The 21,206-nt window shown below is 37.7% G+C and overlaps 1 long non-coding RNA gene across 1 annotated transcript in view; it reads left to right on the top strand.

Moving 5' to 3' along the window:
* Positions 1 to 21,206, top strand: part of LOC124161020 — a 570,739-nt gene that overhangs the window by 361,776 nt on the left and 187,757 nt on the right. Inside the window, exon 8 of the long non-coding RNA XR_006865300.1 lies at positions 14,514 to 14,572. This is a non-coding gene — a long non-coding RNA (uncharacterized LOC124161020). The remainder of the gene's footprint in view (positions 1 to 14,513; positions 14,573 to 21,206) is intronic.

The raw sequence follows: 21,206 nt of genomic DNA, 5'->3' as shown, positions 1-21,206 counted from the left end.
TCGTATGGGAAGTTGCTATCCGAGAAATCTGTTACCCAGTTTTTTTGTCTCAGTATCAACAACTTCAAAGTAAAGATAGAACGTGGAGATAAAAAGAATGCCTAGTCGGGAATGAATCATCTGATTTTGAGCAATGTTTTTTTAGTGTTGCGTTTGTTTAGATATTGGTCGTCGCATGAAATTCAATTGCGTTTCGGTTAGTGCTTTGGGAATTAGAGGGCTTCTATTCAATCCATATCACTGAATTTTACAAAATTTCAATTTTTGATTGAATCCGTGTCATTATATGGACATTCTTTCATTACATTGCTAAGATATGAGATATCTAACTTTTGAACTAGAGAAAAATACTCTCTCTGCTAAGTAATTAATCAGTAAGTATTGTGCATAAACTGCATTTTCTAATTCACTGTTTGGTTCATCCATTTGCATAGCCTTTTGGTGCTGTAATCATTGTGTTTACCCTGAAAAATATTCTTGAAAGTTCTTTATGATTTGGTTATGTTTTACTGATAAAAGCATACCAAATATTTATTATTTTTTCTATGAAGATTCCGGTTGAATCTAATAACAAGGTTAATTAATTGGTAATAATGCTATTTCAAGTTTTTAAATTTTCCTTTTAGTGAACTGATTTATAAACACGGTATAGCTAGTCCAGTTATCGTATATGCATTATTTAAAATCAATTTTCATAGTTTTAAACTATATTAAAGCTGCAATTGTTTTTTAACCTGAAGTCGCAGGCTGACCTTATTTATCGAGTTTCTATCTTATAATATCATATAAAGATTTAAATTCATTTCTAATTTTCACATAAAATAATTCACGAAAGCTGTGATTTGGCATATGTGTTGTGTAGTCAGATTAAATTCTTTCCGCGAAACAATATCCTCGTATAATTGATGAATTGTATCTTACGTATTTTAAGAAAATAAAGTGATTAGGCAATGCCAAAAGTTAGTCAACATATAGGTGTACTCTAGGCAATCAGGTAATTACCTCTAGCATTAAAGAAATACCAATAAAATAAGTTAGTATACGAAATACTTTAACCTTATCGTCATGGATCATTTGAATTTCTATTATTTGATCGTAACATGGAATCTATTTTTAATCTAGATTTATTATGAAATATTTTCCGTCAAATCAACTGAATTCCGTAATGTTGCCGGACTAATCATAGTCTCTAAGGAGAAAGTAGTTCAAGGTGAACGATCTTGGGAGTCGATGACGGCTCGTGGCTTTTGCTTTCAATACGGGAAGAGCTGCATAATTCATAACCCAGATTTATGGCGCTTCACTTTCGGAATTGAGCAATATTTCGCCTCTTCTGCTCACAAAAAGTCCCTACAAAGCTGTCGCATGAATTCCTGGGCAGCTATTTGTTTATTACGGCAATGTTAATGGGAGAGAATGTAATGAAAGTATTCACATGGTATTTTTTTCCTCAGTTTTAGTTCATTTCATGCTTTATTTATGTCCTGGGAACGTACGGTAAGCACTCAAAAATCATCAGCACGGCTTTTTGAAGTGGCATTTTCTTTAAGAAATGCGGAAAATCTTGAACCCTTTGTTGTGAAAGTCTCATTATGTCCCGGCATTAGTTAATAAAGTTTTAATCTATGGAATTAAAATGGAATCGTTGTTTTAAGTATCCCATCATCACTGATCCTATGATTGTTTTGACGCAACTCTCCGATCAATTCTCCTATCAGATAATCTTTTCACACATACGTTTTTCTTCTCTTTTACATCCTTCTTAACCTATTCCATAGATTTTGTTCGAGGTCTTCCTTTAACGTTCTTACCATCCACTTCTCCCTTGATGATTGCCTTCATCAGACCATCTTGTCTCAAGATGTGGCCTATGAGGCTGTTCCTTCTTCTTATTATGGTTTTCATGAGGCTTCTCTTGTCTCCTACTCTTCTTAGGACGTCCTCATAACTAATTCCGTCGATCCATTTGATCCTCATCATTCTTCTTTAAATATCTAAGCAGATTTTTTATGAAATTTGATTCTTAATAAACGATTTGCAGGCTGTGACGTCATGGCAAAATTAACAGTGCTGGGACGCACTTTCCTTAACTTTTTTATAAATTAAATATTACTTGTGTGTTTTTATTATAATTCATTATATACATTTTATTACAATTTTTTGTTTTGGTTACAAATGTATGTGTTAGAAATTTTTAGGCAACAAAATTAATAAAAGTTTTATTTGACTTTTATGCCTTTTGTTTACCAATGCCGGAACGCCGTTCCGGCACCATGAGACCACTGATTTGTAGCTAATATGATCCTTGTACCACAGCATGAGGTTCCAGTTTCATTTACATCTCTTGTAAGTTTAACCGATTCAGGCGTGATATAGTGGAAGTTCGATATATTGAAATTAAAGTTAGTTGCATTTTTTTTAAATTATTCAATGCATTCGACGCGTTTTGGCTTACAGAGCCATCAACTAGTAAAAGACAAGAGCCATCACTGTATTAATTAAATAACTGTGGAAGACTGCAACCTTATATGTAAATACACCTCTAGTCTTAAAAAGGATACAGGGTTTTTCATAAAGAATATAACTATTTCGAATGCATATATGTATTTAACTGTAAGACGTACTAATATGAAACGTAATACACATATTTACGAACCTCTCAAGTTCATTTAAGCATACCGGGACTAGCCACCGTGATAACTTGACGGAGTCACCCGCTATGCAAAAATTGTTGAATCGTCACTTTACTCTCAAGTTCAGATTACAGATGTTTAATATGTCCTCCATCAGTGACATGAACAATATCACATCCATATTTAAAGTCCTCCCTTACTCTAACAGCATTTCGTCACTGATGTTATGGCAGTACGGTAGTTATTCACATCATCAAGGTGCTGTGGGAGTGTTGGTACATAAACATTATCTTTAACGAAACCCCGCCGGGAGAAGTCACAGTGTGTTGTTTTAGGCAGTTGATTTTGAAGGACTACGGGGGAAAGCAGTTTGAATTCATGCGAAATTTTCTTCAGAAATAGGAGAGCGGTCAGAACTCTTTCTTTTTCGTTCACATCCTGTATCTACAAACTGTCGATACCATCTACGAAGTTTTCACCCGTTTGGAGGATAAATTTTTTACCTCAATTTTAAACGTCTTTTCACTGTAATCACGGTATTGCACTTTGCAAACTCGAGGACACAAAATGATTTCTGCAGCGTGGTTGCCAGTTCAAACAAATGACGATTACAGAGCTATACAGAGGACAACTAACATCTTTTGGCTATTAATATAAACTATACTATGCATTCGTTTCTCCATTAGCCAATCTGAGGCGCGGCGATTGATAGTTTGGGCAAAATAATACTTTGTAATCCGTATATTATTATCGAAACGCCCTGTATTTATCTGGATGCTGAGGAAGAAAGGTTCAGTTTCATCTAAATGTTTCATGGATAAAGTCATTAAGTTTCATAAACATTACTTCTAAGAAAATGTCCCATTCGCATTTGAAATAAATGTGAACTCCATTCTTAGCTGGAGTGAAACTCGCTTGTACCTTTACCGCTGTGGAGAAAACGGTAGTTATTGATAGAATCAAAAGTAACAGGCTGAGCTACTGGTACTTGCAGAGGGATTTCCTATTTGGCAGTGGGAGACAAAACGCGTGATTCGCAAAACGCTCCATATTAACCGGTGGAATATCGTTTATGATAATAAAAATTAGGACAATGTGCATTTATTGATGTTCGGTTGTAGATGTAAATTGAAATGCAAATGAGTGCACGGACCAGTTTTTATATATATAATTGAAAATTATTCCTAATGAAAAGAATGTTACAGAAGAAAACCTCTCCTGAGAAAGGCTCCTCTCAACCACTCCTTCCTTAGCCTTCTTACATGTCCCATATGACCTACGCTATTTGTCCAAATATCTAGCAGGAAAAAACAGAATGGACAGTCGTAAACATCATAAGTCAGATGTATGAAGATTGTTTTACATATCTGTTTACTCCGCTCTTCCGACAAACAATCTTTCCATACTAACATTTTTTATCACTTTTAAGTCCTTAATAACTCGCCCAATGTAACTCATGCGGGACCATTTGTTGCCTTTCTTTCTATCCACTTACCTTCCCATGATTGTGTCTATCAGGTCACCATACGTCATAATATATTCATTAAATGGATATCGGTAAAGAAGCTGTGCTTACCTAGTCCTTACACACAGGATATGATTTGCACCTAACACATTTTTTCCATTACTTTCACCACATCGTGGCCTTTATTTTCCTTACCTGCAGTCTTTATGGAAAAAATAATTTAAATATACTTCCAAACTTTATCTGGGGAATGGTGACGGACTAGCCAGTTGTATATATTTACGGAGTCACTCGCAAGAACACGCTAAGTAACCAAAATTTCGAAGAGGAAAATTCATGTGCTTTGCTGACCTGTATTTGAACTCATATCCCTCTTAGAAACACCAGGTATTCTGCCACTTGAATAACCTAGGTATCTTCTTCCTCTTCAGAGTTTTGTCAGCTTGTTATTACAAATTGGTGTATATACCGTATACACAATGCCAAAAGGCTGCATGTTTGTGAGCACGGAAGCTAAAGCCAGAACCATTGGGATAACATGGAAGAGGCCCTAGTGCGTCGTGCAGGAGCTAAGATTATTCTGCCACTTTGTTCACATTTTAATCAGTTTTCACATCTTTTCGCATCTCTATAGTATGCGCAGAGTGATCTATTTAATTACAAACCTTGCAATGAAGTATTTGAATTCGCAGAGATAAATTTTAATATCGATTGATTTTTTATCTCAAATATAAATTTTGATTAACACTCCTTGTTATAGATTACTTCCCTGTAAAATCTGGATCACTCTAGCTTTGCGAGTTGCAACTTTGGTTAATTAATTTGAATTCAAGGTGTATTACATCAAATCTAGCGTCCGATTGAAGAATCTCCTGTCGTAATTTTCGTGGCTAATACTATGAACGCAAGGGCGTTCGTTGTAAATAAAGTAATAATTGAAATGAAATTGTAATTAAGTCATTGAATTCGAGAGGAATATCTGTGACAAGTTTTAATAACGATCGATTTCATCATTTCGAACATAAATTTCGATTAAGAACCCTATAGATTACTCTTCCGTAAAAATCGGATCACTCGAACTTTGCGAATGGCAAATTTAGTAAATTCATATGAACGCGAGGTGGATTACAGCGCATGTAGTTGGCTTCCTGAAGAATCTCCTATTGTACTATTCGTGGCCAAAACTTTGAACGCAAGGGCGTTCACTGTAGATATAACTCAAGGAAATAACCTCCTACTAGTCACTGTCGTACGTTCCCCAACTCCCGGCATCCTATGCGAAACTCCACCGTGGAAAAATATGGGCATCTCCCTCATTTTTTTAACCCCTCTCAGGAGGTAAGGGTACGTACCATAGGAAGGGTAAGAGGGTGATTTGCAGAGAGAAGGGTTGGGGGAAGGTTGGGGTTTTTCAAGTGGTTTTCGGAAGAGTTTCAGTACTGGAAAGAGTAGGGAACGTTCCTGACGAAGAGGCGCAAATGGCGGCGAGACTCGTCGAGGGGTTCATAAGCGAAAGAAGGAAGGTTCCACAAGGGGCGCGGGGGTTGGAATGACGGATTGGGGGAACAGGAAGGGTGCGTGCAAGAACAAGGGGGTCTTGTATATAGAGAGGGTGAGGGGGAGATTCTCTCTGCGAAGGCGGTCCCTGATTACGACCGCCCAAGTGTTTTTATAATTCCTTTTCCCTGACTTTGTCGTATTTTTTCGTCCCTCATCACCCCACGAGAAATCCTTAGCGGACTTTCCGCCCGCCCCAACCCCTTTCTTTTATTTTTTCGTTATTTTTTTATCCTCTAGTGCTTGTACAGGGATCTGCACAACCTTCGTTTCGTTTCCTTCTTCCTAACTCGCCCTCGCAAGTACTCTACCCTTTCCAACCCTAACGCTCCCTCAACACAACTCATCTATCTAAGAATCCTGCTCTCTTATCCTTTTTTCTCTCCCCTTAAGGATTAAAAAGGTGGTGTGAAAAAACAATATACATGTCATTTTCATGACATTTTGAAATACATACTTAATTTTTTTTCCGTACTTCATCAACCGACGGCCACAAAATAAATTGGCTTTCCACTTTATAATTTTTGGAAATTGCATTTGAAACTCCGCACTTGTACTTAGTCACTGAGGTAAAAATTGTACGAGAAAACATGTTTGTTAATGATAAAATAGGAGTTGTTCTAGCAAAAAAGTGATAATTTTCGTTCCCTATAAGGATCACGAATGAAAATAAAATTTAGACACCGCGCCGAATCTCTTTGTGTTATTATCAAAGTTTTTTGTTTTATCATTTGACTTATTAGTGTAGGAATTCTCTAATTCAATTAATATCAAGTTTGCTACATGAAAATAGCGTTACAGTTGGCTGAAATAGCCTTAAAAATTGTAAACTTTAAAGGTTTTTTTATTAATGTCCATTATTCTTGCCTATATTACTTTTTACCATCAGAGGATTTCGTCATTAATGTTTTAAATACGACCGAAAAGTGTTGTTGTGAATTCTGTTTTAACGACCTTTAGCAGGGTTGGGTTTGTTTAAACCCTATCATGTTGCTATGACCAGGGGTGCCTTTTATATGTGCACTAGGACGATCCTTGTTTGTCAGGATTGGGAAAAGTAATGTTTTCCTAGTCTCAAAATGATTTAAACGAGCTTATTATTCACGTGTTAAATTTTGGTTACTTTAAAATAATGGGAACCCGTGCTCCAAGTTCCCTAAGTACTGAGGACCCTCTATTGAGATTTTTGGGGCAGGAAAAGTACAACCTATATGTAAAGTGTGAAAGTAAAGCTCTTTAGGGCTGAAGTTCTGTTTGTTTTGGCCTATCTATAAGCTTTTACGAGATATTTTCCGTCTTTACCATATTGTGCACTCATTCTATCCGACCATCCTATAGTCAACTTCTTGTGGAATCATAAACGAGATACATTTATTTTATTATTGATTATTATTACACCATTATCGCTCACTAACTTAGTACCTTATGATGATTGTATAACATTCGGAACACGTGTAGTAAGCTGTCACAATAAAATCAGTGGGAAATACAATGCCTTTTTTATCGTATAACCGTCCAAGGTATATATGGAGCCTCCTATAGTGAATATAATGATACAACTTTTATAAATGCCGTTAAAATTTTAATAATCCACAAGTAAAGGATTATAGCAAATAAGACTACCGTAAATAGTGATTTTTAGGCGCATAATCGAAACGATTAGATTAAAGACTTTTAAATTGATTATTGATCAGGGTAAAGACATTAATTTTACTGTAAACAGTCATCATTCACTTATTTTGGCCATTAATGCGATTAAATCAATCGTAAAAACTTATTTTACTCCTTATAGTTTTGCTTCTCTTGAATTGCTGGGTAAACAGAAGAATCCCTCTTCCAATACATTCTTCCGCCGCCAAGATTCATTTTCTGACAGTGCAAATGATGCTCACAGAGCATTTCCATTTCCAGCAGATGCATTCACAGAGCTATTAGCATTCGATGTGTATATTTACAGTGTTTTTGCCTGAGGATTTACAGTATATATGCATGATGCATGTGGTATAGATTTAACCTAGAATTTTCATAGCAAACATATTTTGTAAACCCTTCACATCGTTCACTATTGCTGTAAAGGTATGTGAACTCGCACTTCTAAATCATGATTTATGTTTTCGGTTCAGCAGTGGTGGGTAATGATAGTAGGAGGAAATTTAGGGAAAAAAATCTGAGTCTCTCCTCCAAGTTCTCCAAGAAGTTGAGTGAAGGGCTTTTGTTGCTAGTATTTATGCAAGTACATTTTCGTTTTCTCGTAAGTCGCGTGCGCTAGATCCACACCTCTCAAATTACAGTCTACTGTTGATAAAATAATGGGCGTTAGAATCGTACTGGCCATGGAGGTTGCCCCCTGAATATAGGGTTAATAATATACTTTGTTCCGCTCTCTTGGGAAGTGTAATAAGTCATGACTTTTTGCCGTAGGGATATTCAAAGCAGCTAAATGAAGGTATCCTGTCTGAGGAATCACTAATGCCAATATTGAATTGAAAATTGATGGTTAACTGCAAATCATTTGAGTTTAAATGTTACATGTTTCCACTTCATGGTTATAATGCGTGTTTACTATGGGGATTCCATTTATTTCTCAAGCTTTCATGAGCGTCTAACGCATGTTGTAAATTATCAGCCGTGTATGTAGGTATTTCTGCGTAGGTAGTTTTTTCTCTCTTTGAAAAGAATTTTACGCATATATGGGGCGAGAATATTTCAGCCGATTCCTTTAAATTCTGAGCTTTCACGACTTCACAAACACAAATAAGGTTGTGGTGCATTTGAAAATCTCTCAACAAGTTATCCAGTTCTAATAGCTAACGAAAATTTCGGAATGTTCACGGAAAGGAGGGTACGAATAGACAAGTAAGTCCGCAGTGAGAGAACGTAATTCAAAAGGTATACCACCTGCAATTATGAAAAATATTTAAAATATTTCCTTACATTTTGCCAAGTAAAATCAGAATTTTCATCTAGTCAATATATTTGAACTTCGTATTTTGCCTTTTGGAAAATTAGCGTTTACTAAAAAAGAGTTAGGAGAAAGAGTCCTTGAAGCTTGACAAACAACGCCTAAAATTTTCCATTTCATCCATGCAGCCCTAAAATTGAAACTCCAGCATCTTAGGGAAAAAAATATTTAACTACACCTACTGATATAATCGAAATGAAGGTCATTCTATTCTCACGTCCTTCCTGGTTATCGCTTTAGAAATTGAAAGAGATGAGATGCAAGTTGATGGAACTCTAAGCCCATTAATTTTTGAAATCTTATTTCTACACTGTGTTTACGATCGTTAGTAAGCGTAAATCGTCTTTCATATTTCTTCTGTCCGTCATTAATTAAATCACGCAGGAAAAACATTTCGTGTTACGATTCATTGGCTCTCCTATCAATGTGAAGTACGTTGTCATCTCTCAATAGTATCTGAAAAAACTTCAATTCTCTTGTATCCTTAATCACTCCCCCTCATGACAAAGATCTGAAGCATTTTAATGGATTTTTCAATCCGTCCTAACGAAATGAAAATGCGAAGCACCTTCGAAGAAAAAATAATATGCAAATTAATTTCCTTCCCTCATTTTATTCTTTGAGGAAAAAAATTAAATGCAAATATCTCGGAATTAAGAAAGGAAGAACTCAATTGCGGGTCAGTCAATCCTCTTGACGAGTTTCTTCTTTTATTTAAGTGGACCGCCCCCAAGTTGGAAGCGACAAGAGTTGTCGTTGATTCCAGAAAAATGAAAAGATCTCGCCCCGACCCTCATTTCCAGCCTTTTTCCCTCCCAACCACCCACATTCAGAAACATCCACTCTCATCGTGGAGTTTTTTTTACAGCTGACTTAATATATGCTTGAGGGAGCCTTAATGCCTTTTGATGTCATCAATTTTCAACATTAAATGGATTTCGTGGTTGAAATATTCTAAATGTATTTATTAGCACAGCGCGTTGCAACATTGTGACATCTTTAAGTACATGTGTATATTTTATTCTATATGTATTTGATTTTGTATTTATATGAAAGGCCACAATATTTTTCGGAAGGACTCAATCAGCGGCGCAGTGATAGGGGAAGGGGGTTTCGGGGGATAACCCCCCCCCCCCAGAGCTCAGAGAAATTTATTTTATATAAATATTTTAATGTTATAAATTTTGTAATGAATGTTAGGGGGGACGGATGACTCACAAACTAAACATGAAACTAGTCACACAGCTGTAAAACTCACCATTTGAACTATTTATCCAAAAAAATTTCTTGGGGATGGCTCCCTAACTGCCCGCTTACCCTGGCGGGTATCCCATACCCACTAGATCTTTCAGTATTAGTTGCGCCTAGAATTCCCCCTAGGCTTAATTCCTAGCTGTGACCCTGGACTCATTACGCCCATTCGACCGCCGTTTATAACCGTTGTAGTGCGGGAATGTTTTTATACATTTTACTCAAAAATTTTATAGCTACCGGGATATCTTGCACTTTCCCTCACCAATAGAATCGCTAAGGGACTTCACTTTACCAGACCAGCCCTATTGGCAGGGGGTGTCTCCTGCACAGGGAGTCTCTTCTGTACTGGCTGGCAGCTAAAATCGTGAACTCCCGCAGCAAAATGGTTAATGACATATCACTCTATATAACTTGTGCTATCATGATCTGCCACACAATATGCCTGTATTTGAAAATTTTATGCCAGAAAAAAAAACTCATGCTATCATGACTTGTCACACAATATACCTGTAAATGAAAATTTTATCTCAGATTTTCTCAAATTTAGAATTCTAATATTTTAGATACTAGAAAATGGTGAAAATGGTCTTCTCTATGTTCCTCATAAATTAAGAAACCCTACTTTTCGTCACCAACAATGACCTAATTACACCAGGCAGTAAAGTGTTGCTCAAGATACCGTGGCTCGTCGTGATATTTTTATAAAGTAGAGTACTTTGGAATTAATTGTCAGCTAGTCTCATTATCATGCAAAAAATAATAAAAGATTTTGATTTTTCAAGCGGGCCAAAATAATCAGCCCACGTTTCCAGTGTAATCACTTAAATTGACTCTGCAAACTGTTTAGCTAGATCTGAAACACACATTTTGTTAACGATTATTCGTATTATATAGCAGTTTTTATGCTTTTTATCATATTTAAGATATATTCACTATTTTCTCAAAAAGATTATATGAAATAATATTACCATAAAATAGTAAATATTGTCTAGTGTTGATTATTTTATGATATATGCGATGTATATACCAGACCATTACTACCACTCCCCACCCGAAAACCCCGTTCACACAAGGAGTTACCTTGGTGTTTCTTAATATCACCCACACTCGTAAATGAAAGTATTCTACAAATCTTAGTTAAATGAAGCATTGCAATATTTCCACTTGATTTATTCAAATAAAACGCGTTCCGTTGTTGCAAAAACGTTATCAAGCTTGAATCTATATACTTTTATCCATATTGATAGCTTTTTAAGTTTCGTTCTAAACTGGAAAAAAGAGCGTAATTCAAATCAGGAAAGTTATTAGTTGAGACAACCTCAACTTTCTCTTGAAAGTAGATATTTGCAAGAAGATGGTTATGTCAACCGAAGGACATAAAAACTATCGCAAATCTTTTGAAAACCAATTTCACGAAGGATAAGGGGTTTGTGCTTGATTGCAGGAATTTGACGTGTAATAGTCTGGCAGTGAAGATTTCTCCGGTCTCACACCGGGTAAAGTCCTCCATATCTCCTTCCTACATTCCGATGAGCAACTACAATCATTGGACTCCTGAATCCCCGAGGACGATGGGCGAGTAGCACATCGGAACGTTAGAAGGAGATATGAAATCTTAACTGCCGTAGTTTACCAGAAAATAAAACAAAAATTGCGTCATATGTATATTTGTCTGGTTCAGCAGCGTAACTAGTATTATGCATTGTGGGGAATGGGACGGACGGGGGTTACGATTTCCCTCCAGGCAACGGGATCCGGGAATTTTTTTGAAAAACAGCATGCCTGAAAATATATTTTACACCATTTTGGCACTAAAGATTTAATTTTAAGCAGATGCAGTTATTACATGTCAAAACTAGACAAAATTGTTAAATAACATTAAAATTTCTCGGTGGCTTTGGGGGGGGGGGGTAATAGTAAACTTACGATAAGTTACGAATTTGTAAACAGGTCTTTATACCACATAGTTACGCTGAGTTAAGTCAAGTTGTAGTGAACGAGGGCGAAGTCTTTTCATCCTCACCCCACTTCCATCCCGTCCACGGGAAATTATTGATTTCACCGAGTTTCCATTTGCATTTTTCTTATCCCTTCCCCATACCCTCTATTACATCCACTCCCTCGGCTCGAGTCCCTCTCCGCTGTCCCCGAAAAACACTACCCTATCCATCTCTCCGGAAGATTTTTTAATGCATCACCCACTCTCCTCCCTCCAGCGATTGAAGAGGTTCTTTCCCTTCCCACACCCACTCCTGTTTTCTGCCTATTCTCTCTTCTCTTCTTATCCGGAAGAATTGAAAGAAGGTACAAAAAGTCCAACCGAATCAAGCGTGATATAGTGGAGGTTAGACAATATGAAATGAAAAGTATCTGCACTTTTTTCACGATTATTTGATGCGTAAGACGCATTACGGCTCACAGGGCCGCCATCATCTCGTACAAGACTAAAAACTAATACTTTTGTCTAACAGTGGAGTAATTATGAGGGGGATGAAGGGATAGATCCCCCCAAAGCTTCAGAGAAATTTAAAAAAATATTTAAAACTATAGTCTAGTTTTGACTTATAACAACTGCATCTGCTTAGAGTTAAAATTTAAGTACCATAATGATGTAAAATGTATTTCCATGCATGCCATTTTTCAAAAATTATCCCGGAGGCCCTGATGCCAGGAGGAATGGATCCCCACTCCACGCCCCTTCATATCCCCCCAAAGCATATTCCTAGTTACATTGATTGAAATCCAATTTTTCGGGGGATATATCGTGGAACAACGTATTTAATGGCACACAAAGTTATCATACCGTCCATTCAACTTTAATTTGACAAAATGCTACTATCTATTAATCAATAGCCTTATATAATAACTAATCCTACAAGAGGTTATAGCGATAGCTAGGAAAAGCGGTTGATAAAAACTGGTAACCTTGAATATTAGAAGGTAGTAACCTATAAACCAGAGGCGTGCACTACAAGTAACTGCACGCCTCTGGCCTATAGGTTACTACTACTCTTAAATGTCACAAGATTTTTCTTCATCTTCTATCATAGGCAGCAAATTTGACAATATATTTCCCCAATACGACTCGTATATGTGGTAATGACCGATTCCTAGTTTCTCTTCGTGTAGTAATTAACTCAAATAAAAATACAACAAATTGCCGTTGCTATTATCAAAAATTTAATCACAATTCATGAAATTCCGTATGGTGGTGGTTATTTTCTTGAGTCGCGTACTTTACGTACTGAAGATGAAGTTAGGCAGATGGAAAGGTTTGCTAAGGTATTGAGGGGATGTTCGCGGGATCAGGCAGGACTGGTATGAGGTGATGGATGAGATGAAAGGGGAGGGGGTTGTATAATTTGAGATGGTAGCGCCAAAAAACCCCTCCTCCTCCCATACCGAACTAACAGTCATCCCCCCAACCTGCCGTTACCAAAGCCTTCCTTCACTTTTTCTCTCTGAGAAAAATCCTCATCCACTACCACCCCCTTCTCCTCCACTCTTCTTGTCTTTCTTTCTTCCACCCTCTTTCTGTGCTTGTTTAAGATCCCCTTCCTTGAGAACCGACCGCATCTCGCGATATCTGGCTCCACCCCCAGCCTACCTCCCTCACCCCTCGCGCCAAACATCTTTCCGTCATCGTCCTTACTTTTCGACCGAAAAGTTTTTCGAGCGGTAACAAGATGTGTCTCTTCCCCAATTTTTTTTAGCCCAACATCCCTCCCACTACCTACTTCAGCAGAAGAGCTCCACATTCCTCCGGCCCTTAAATCAACAAACTGGATCCTTCGCGCCTGTCTCCATCTTCTTGCCTATCTGCGGTCGCAGCAGATCCTCAGAATCTCGAGTGCTACGGAGCAAAGATGGAGGGAAGCTGATGCGGCGTCCGCAGAATATCAGACGTCTCTCGGTGAAATAATGGTGGGCCGATGTGCTCGAGATTCGGGTCAATTGTTCTGGATCGTACGCCTGGAGACTCTTTTTTTTCTTCTTCGTAAGCTTTTAAAATGTTCGGGTCGCATCGGGACTAATTCGTCTCGCCATGTCGTCTCGATGTCTTGTCGTTGATGAATGAAGACGAGTTGACAATCGGACAAGAGAATGGTACACTTATTTCTCCTGAGATTTTTGGGGAGATAACTTCAAATAATGTCATCCGTTGACTGCCTGTCGGTTGAGTCGACAAATAAATCACCTCGCTATTACCTGAAAATTTCCGAATATACTTTTAGGATCAACTCTATTTGGTACAGAGCCGGTATTCTAAAATTATTGATTATTCCTTATTTTGAGTAACTTTGCGGAAAAGCAGCTATGAACGCCGATCCATGTGCTCAGCTCTATTTACTTCTGCCTCGATATGAAAACGGTATTTTTTATGTTTCATTGGAAATTATCAAAGGTGACGTCTGATAAAACTTGTTGATTAATATGGATTGTGAAGGTTTTGTATTCTGTACGTAATATTATATGGAATATAACCATTGAACCTTATTGCAAAAAAACTTGTTGGGCATATAGAATGTTTATCAAACATTTTTTGTATTAAATTGTTCTGACTATGTACTAAGAATATTGTATGCTCTAAAATGTCAAATATTTTAACCCTACTATACCATTTTCCAAACTTTTTTTCCAGCCACCATCGTCGACTGACACGTATCGTTGGAGTAAAGTGTCAGAATTATGACCAGTATGGTGAGTAGCCTTTGATAATCAACTTTTAATTTTAACAAATTTTAAATTTAAATATGCTAGTGTGTTTGTATCGCTATAGTATGTACTCTTCGTATCAGCAAAAATTCCTATTGGGAATCTAGCTTTTACAAATTTCGGGAAATAGTACATGAATCAGGATTACTTACCAAGCGTATCATTCATTTTCCTGATTGACCACATTTTTTTCCGAAAGAGGTAACTTATCACCCGAGAAAATGGCAGCCTTATAGCTGGTTTAATGATGATAACTATGTATATAGGAACAAGCTCTAATATTAGAAAAAGGTAACTTGATTTCAAACAGAAAACTGCAGTTCTCAGAAAAAGGTAAAATGAATAAGACATGCTAATAAAAAATATAAAGAACACTTTCGGATTACGCCGGAACATTTTCACGGATTAGTGTCGGCTAACCTGGCAAGCGGCCGTAAAGAAAATCGTAGTGGAGTTCGGATTGGAGTAAAACGAAAGGCGGTGGACGGATTAAGGCTGGGCTACAGACATATATATATATAAAAGGTGAAGGAGAGGGGCAACTCTTGTAAGAAGCTGTGGATTAACGCCCGGTGGGTACGGATGCGGGGGAAGTCTTGAGACGTTGGCGGGGTATGAGGGTACAAGGTCCCCTGGGCAAGGGTAATGGTGCGAAAGAGGTGGGACCCACACCCGTTGAAGAAGAGAGCTCTTTGGAGTAGAGGGGCAAGGGTTCGTATTGGTGGGGTGGGTAGTGTTGACGAAGTCCCTAATGGCTGCCAGGGATTACTGCGAATGACCGGGAGTAGGCGATGAAGCCGGAGAGATATCCAAAGACTCGAGAGCACATTTTAAAAGTGGCATCCACAGCCATTGTCTCCCCTTCCGTTCCTTAGAGGTGCTATAAAGAGTCCTTCTAGCTTGCTCCCGCTAGTTTTACTCGTCCCCGTTGAATCTGGGTATTAGTTCTTAATGACTACCTCTTTTTTTAAGGGCTAAATACATATAGTCTATCGTCTCCTGTATTACTTTGATGATCTTTATGGGTGTTATGAACCCCACAGTTGCAATTCGCTGGGTATTTATTAATTAATAATATTCCAACTATAAACGGTGTTTCAGGAGGAATCTGTAATATTTCAGATGGTGGTAGGCGAGACAATTTTAAGCATTATTTGTCCATAAGCATGGAGTAGAAACGGTTTTTCTTGGCTATCTAGCCTTTTCGGAATTTTATTTAATACTCCAGATATTTAAGTGCATAAAATAATTGAGGCTGGAGTAAAATTTGCGATTATATATTTGACTGAAACAAATATTATTTGAGCTTAATAAAACGATAGCATTGAACGAGTATCAAGAGTACCATGGGGCAATCTCAAACAGTTAGAGATAAATTACTGAAGACAATTATAATTGGAAAATTTCGTCCAACCTTAATTATTTTATGTCCTTAAAAATCCAGATTATTGAATAAAAGGTCGAAAAGGCTGGATACCCAAGAAAAACTGTTTTCATGATAATTGCGAAGAGTGTAAAAAAATTTATTTACGTTGCCATAGCTCAGAGTCCTCGTATTTGCGACCCCATGTGTATGGACAAAAACTGCTTACAATAGTCCCCCCCACCACCTCCTGAAGTATTGCAAATTTCTCCGGAAACTCCCTGTACGTATGCCAATGACATGCGTAATTATCGAAAATTTTCTCCATTTCCCTCGCTCTCGCATTTTACCACTTTCCCTTGTATCTGTGCATAGGTATTTTTATGGCCACCCCACCTTAAAACCATAATAAGTAATCATTTCAAATATTTTCAAATTACCACTTCTAAGTTCCGCACTTCATTCCTAAAATCATCACCACCGGCACATCCATTCGAGAAAAAATGACACTGTAATCTGAAGAATCGTGCCAAATTTTGTCCAATATTATCTTTTTTCATGATAAAATCTATTCCAGGGATCATTTGTTCATTATTGTGTTATTTATGTCTTAAATTTTAATTTTTGTACCTCACTTCTAATTTTATCACTAACACCTTTTTTTTTGGTCCTAGATCCATAGAGAATATATAATCATTTATACATACAAAAAAAGTGCCTTTGGTGATCTGCCTGGGTAGTTAATTGGGGAGTGTGAAGAATTATTCGGTAAATGTAATTTGTCAGTATTTACCCTTGTGTATAACAATGTCTTGGTTATTTATATTCCCACGATGAAGCCACTTACGATTTTGTGAGTTAGGCGTTAAAGTGGAATATTTTTTTAGGCATAGACGATTCTTGCTAATTCATTAGATTTGCTTAAAAATGGAGATTAGAAGAAGTGTCTTTGCTCAGGATTCTGTGGATAAGATCTTGGAACATTGGCGGTGTAAAAATCATCTACGTAATGTATAACGGACTTCACTTTTTATACTCTCTCCACCAAATCAGTATTTCGCATCCACTACTCCTCGCCAGTTGATCTAGTATTTATTCTCATCTCTGCATGATCCAATCCCCGTCCAATCCACTGATACCGTTGCTTTTCCTCTGTATAAAAACATCTATGTTCATCGAAGCTTTTAATGATCTGTAAAGCTGAGACCGAGTGAGGGGGTTTTATTGTTCAGTCGTTGCTTTTCTGCTGAATTGATTCGTTTCATTAATGAAAGTGTTTCGTTGGGGAGCAAAAGGGTAGAGAAAGCTGAGAGAGCTTTGTCTTTCGCCTACCCTTTTTCATCGTAGGAACCTAGTCGTTCAATGGTGTTCTGCTCTCAGCCTGATAATTTATGCCAGTAATTAAATTCCACGCACTTGGATATATGAAATTATTTTATACATAAACTATAGATATTTCTAGCTACCATTTTGTGATTGTTTTGGAGTAAAATTAGAGTTTACAAATAAGTATGAAATTAAGGGTTATGATTGAAGGAATAATCTGATGAATTTCAGACGAGATATGCACGCAGAATCGTAATGAAAATAAAATTTCCTGCTCTACTATTCCAGACCCTAAACTGAGGCGACTTACTTCATTTGAATGAAATAGAGTGGATCTATCAATTGAAGTGCGTAAACCACCATAACGGCAAATAGCTGAGACATGCTACAAAAAACTCAATAAAATTAGAGCAAGATATTAATATTCAATTCATTTTTGTGACGAGTCTTCACGTTATTAGCATTATTTTTATAGCATAAGTGGATTCCTACTTTTTAGCGTTGGTACAATTAATCATTCGACTTAGGGGCGGGTTTATAATGCCTAGTTAATGCTAACCATATTATTATGCAGTCTTTATCTTTATCCTGAGTCGGCTGAAAGTTCTGTCTAATATCAGATTTTAAGTCAACCAGAATTTTCATGGAGCGTTGAAGCAGTGTATCAGAATTATGACCATCATGAATAGTACTCTATGGTGATTAAACCTTAATTTTAACAATTTTTTGAAATTTTTGTGTATTTTTATGACTGAAATTTTGTACTCCTAGCATTTGCAAATATTTTTATTTGGAATATATCCTTTTTACAAGTTTCAGGAAATAATATCTGAATCAGAAGTGCTAATCAAGCCTTATTTCCTGATTGGCTAAAATTTTGTTCTAAAACGTTTTAGAATTTTTTAGCGTAAGTGGATTCCTACTTGTTGTCGTTGGTACAATTAATAATTCTACTCAGGGCCGGGTTTCGTAATGCCAGGTTCATACAAACCATATGATTATGCAGTCTTTATCTTTACGAATTAATCTCGTCTAGTCGGCTGAAAGTTCTCTCTAAGATCAGATTTCAAGCCAACCAGAATTTTCATGTAGCGTTGAAGCAAAGTATCAGAATTACGACGAGCATGAGAATTTTCAGCTACCGCGAGATAAAGTTGAAGGCTGTATCAACTTATGGTTAGCCAGTTGCGGAAACAGAAAAAACACGAGGGGGGGGGGGCGCAGAAGATATCTTGAGTTACCTTTGCTTTTATCCTACCAAAAAAAGTCAAGTTTGATTGAAATAGTTTAAATTAATCAAAATGTTAATGAAATTCATAACGCACATATTCAAGGCAATGCTATCTATGTGAGTAAATGAGGTTCTGCAATGTTTGGCAATACGGGTGGGCCCGCAAAGGAGGGGGGGGACGCTCCCTACGCCCCCCATATGCATCCGCCACTGTGGTTAATGCTTACCATGCATTACGAAACCGGTTCTCAGTCTCTAATGATTTACGTACTTCAAATGTGATTTCCTGAAGTTATGAGGTGGAAGGGATACAGAGAGGAGTGATTTGTGTAATGTTTTGTGTACCCCTATCTCAAACACCAGGATAACTGTAACAATAAATGACGCAGCAATTCATTTACTGGCGGAAATAATAATGATTTCATATTTTATTTTTGTTCAAAAACGGCCAATGACTGTAATATCTTTCCTATTACGCACGGATTCTTGTGAAACATCTCTACTGCACACTTCAATAAACCATTATTAAGTAGAAAAAAACATTCACTAGGTAAGTAATTGATATTCAGCTTAGTTTTACAATGCAGTTTCTAGAACCAAGGTATGAAATACAGTTTTACTCTGTCACAAGCAAATACCTCTCAAAAGTAAGATTAAATAAGTAAAGTTTCATTATTACGTTCTCCAAGGAAATCAACTAAATAGTCCATTGAAAGTAAGCAGCATAGTGCAGGGATAGTAGGAAATATTTTTTTCCCCTTACGCGACATTTCTGGCCAAAAATGTATCAAATTATGTTTAAGTGAGACAATAATAGGAAAATTATTCTTTTGTTGTTTCCATTGATGAGAGATTAATGACTTCCAGCTTTGAGCTATCGTATTGTTCATGTAACACGGACTTGGCATATAATTAAGTCAATTTTCAATGCTAGTTTCTATTGGCCAAAGTACTTCATCCACCTTAGGCTATGTCAGAAGGATTCATGATTTCAGTGTAGCACGGGTTGCGCAGATACCGCGGTAGGAGGAGGTATGGGATGTGGGTATGGGATGCGGCGACGTGATTGGTGGCGGTCGAACCTCTCTCTCCAGGGTCCGGGCACGGTTCTTGGGTTCTTCCCCACCATTTAGACCAACGCAGCCCGAAAAGTAAATTTTCAATTCCGCTCCACTCCTCTTTTATTAAGCCTTACATTCCGACTCCCACATCCCCCACCCACCGCCCTCCTCTTCTCTTTACATAAAATACACTTTTATTACGGCAGTTGGCTCCGTCTCATCTCCATCTCGGCCCGACGAGAAAGACTTAATTTTTCCGTTCTCGCCTCTCCCACTTGGATTGGAGAACGGGGTGCTCGGCTTTTTTTCATTCCAAGGTTTTTTGAAGGGGCGCGGTGCATTATGGGGCTGTCCGAAGTGGGGGAATAGAAAATAGGGGGAGGGGTTAAGACTTCCTTAACACCTCCTCTCCTCCCACGATGCCGAAAAGGGGTTCTTGCGCCCAGGGTTTCGGAGAACGGAGCAAGAGTCTTCTTCTGGGTAGGTGTACCCCAAGGGCACTGTTTGGGGTCACTCCTCTTACAACTTCGGTGTAAGCGGATGATGGAGGGTAGAGGGCTGGTGATGCGAGTAAAAAGGAGGTTTTAGGAGTTGAATGGACAGTAGGGAAATTCGGAATGTGTGTTTTTGGCCAAAGTGAAGGGGGGGAAGTGGAGGGTCAGGAAGAGGAAGGGAGACTGCGTTTCAATGTCTTTTTTCGCACGCTTCAAAAAGGAAAAGGAATAAAAACTCCCTCTTCCTCGTCCAGCCCACCCTTCCCTATTCCCCTCTACAGTCTGAATAAACATTGCATCTCCTTTTATTCATCCATCTTCCCTTGACCGGACCGAAGAGCTAGACCGTTTTCATTTCGCAGCGGCCGAACGGTCCAGGGCGGATGTTAAAAAAAAATGAAACACTATCCTTCCCTGGAGGAAAATATCGGACGTTGGGGGACCAGTGGCGACGAGTAGACCAATTCCCTGCCCCCTTCCCCTTGTAGTTCCGCATTTTTATAACATTTTAAGGCGTGGGAGTAGAGGAGATGAAGGAGGAAAAGGAAGGCCATCCTTTTCCTCGTGTTGGTTTTTTTTCTTGCTGAGGAAGTCGGGGTATAGTGGCGGCGAGTTCCAGAGGAGCGGGTAGGCTTGGATAGAGAAGCTTCTGAATGGTGATAGTGGTTCGCGCCAATACGAAGGATTCTGTCCCCTTAAGCAGATGGCAAGATTTTCTTCTCTCTCATTTGAATTCCTAATATTTGAGTTACAATTAACTATAAAACAAATTGTAACTACGAAAGTAAGTTTTCCATCTCAATAAATGTAATACGAGCTGAAAATGTTTTTTTTTCTTGGAACAGAAACCTCTTTTCTTGGAACAGGAACCTCTTTAATTAAAAGTTATTATTGGTTGTTAAAAGGTAGTGATTGATACAACATTTTTCTGGTATAATAATAATCTCGTTGCCAATTTTATGATTAAAATGTAGATTTAGTCCTGATATTATTTAATAATTTATTTGTTTTTTTGTCGAGATCCTTAAGAGCCTAGTTTCTGAGGGATATTTGTTCAGTTTTGGAAAGACTACAAGAATGTATTGTTAATGTGTCACCCCATGTGTTGTTCCACAGCCACAAAAGTGACTGTTTAAGCAGTGCT

Source organism: Ischnura elegans, chromosome 6 (genome assembly GCF_921293095.1).
Source record: "Ischnura elegans chromosome 6, ioIscEleg1.1, whole genome shotgun sequence".
Lineage (NCBI taxonomy): Eukaryota > Metazoa > Arthropoda > Insecta > Odonata > Coenagrionidae > Ischnura > Ischnura elegans.
This window is presented reverse-complemented; position numbering and strand designations above follow the sequence as displayed.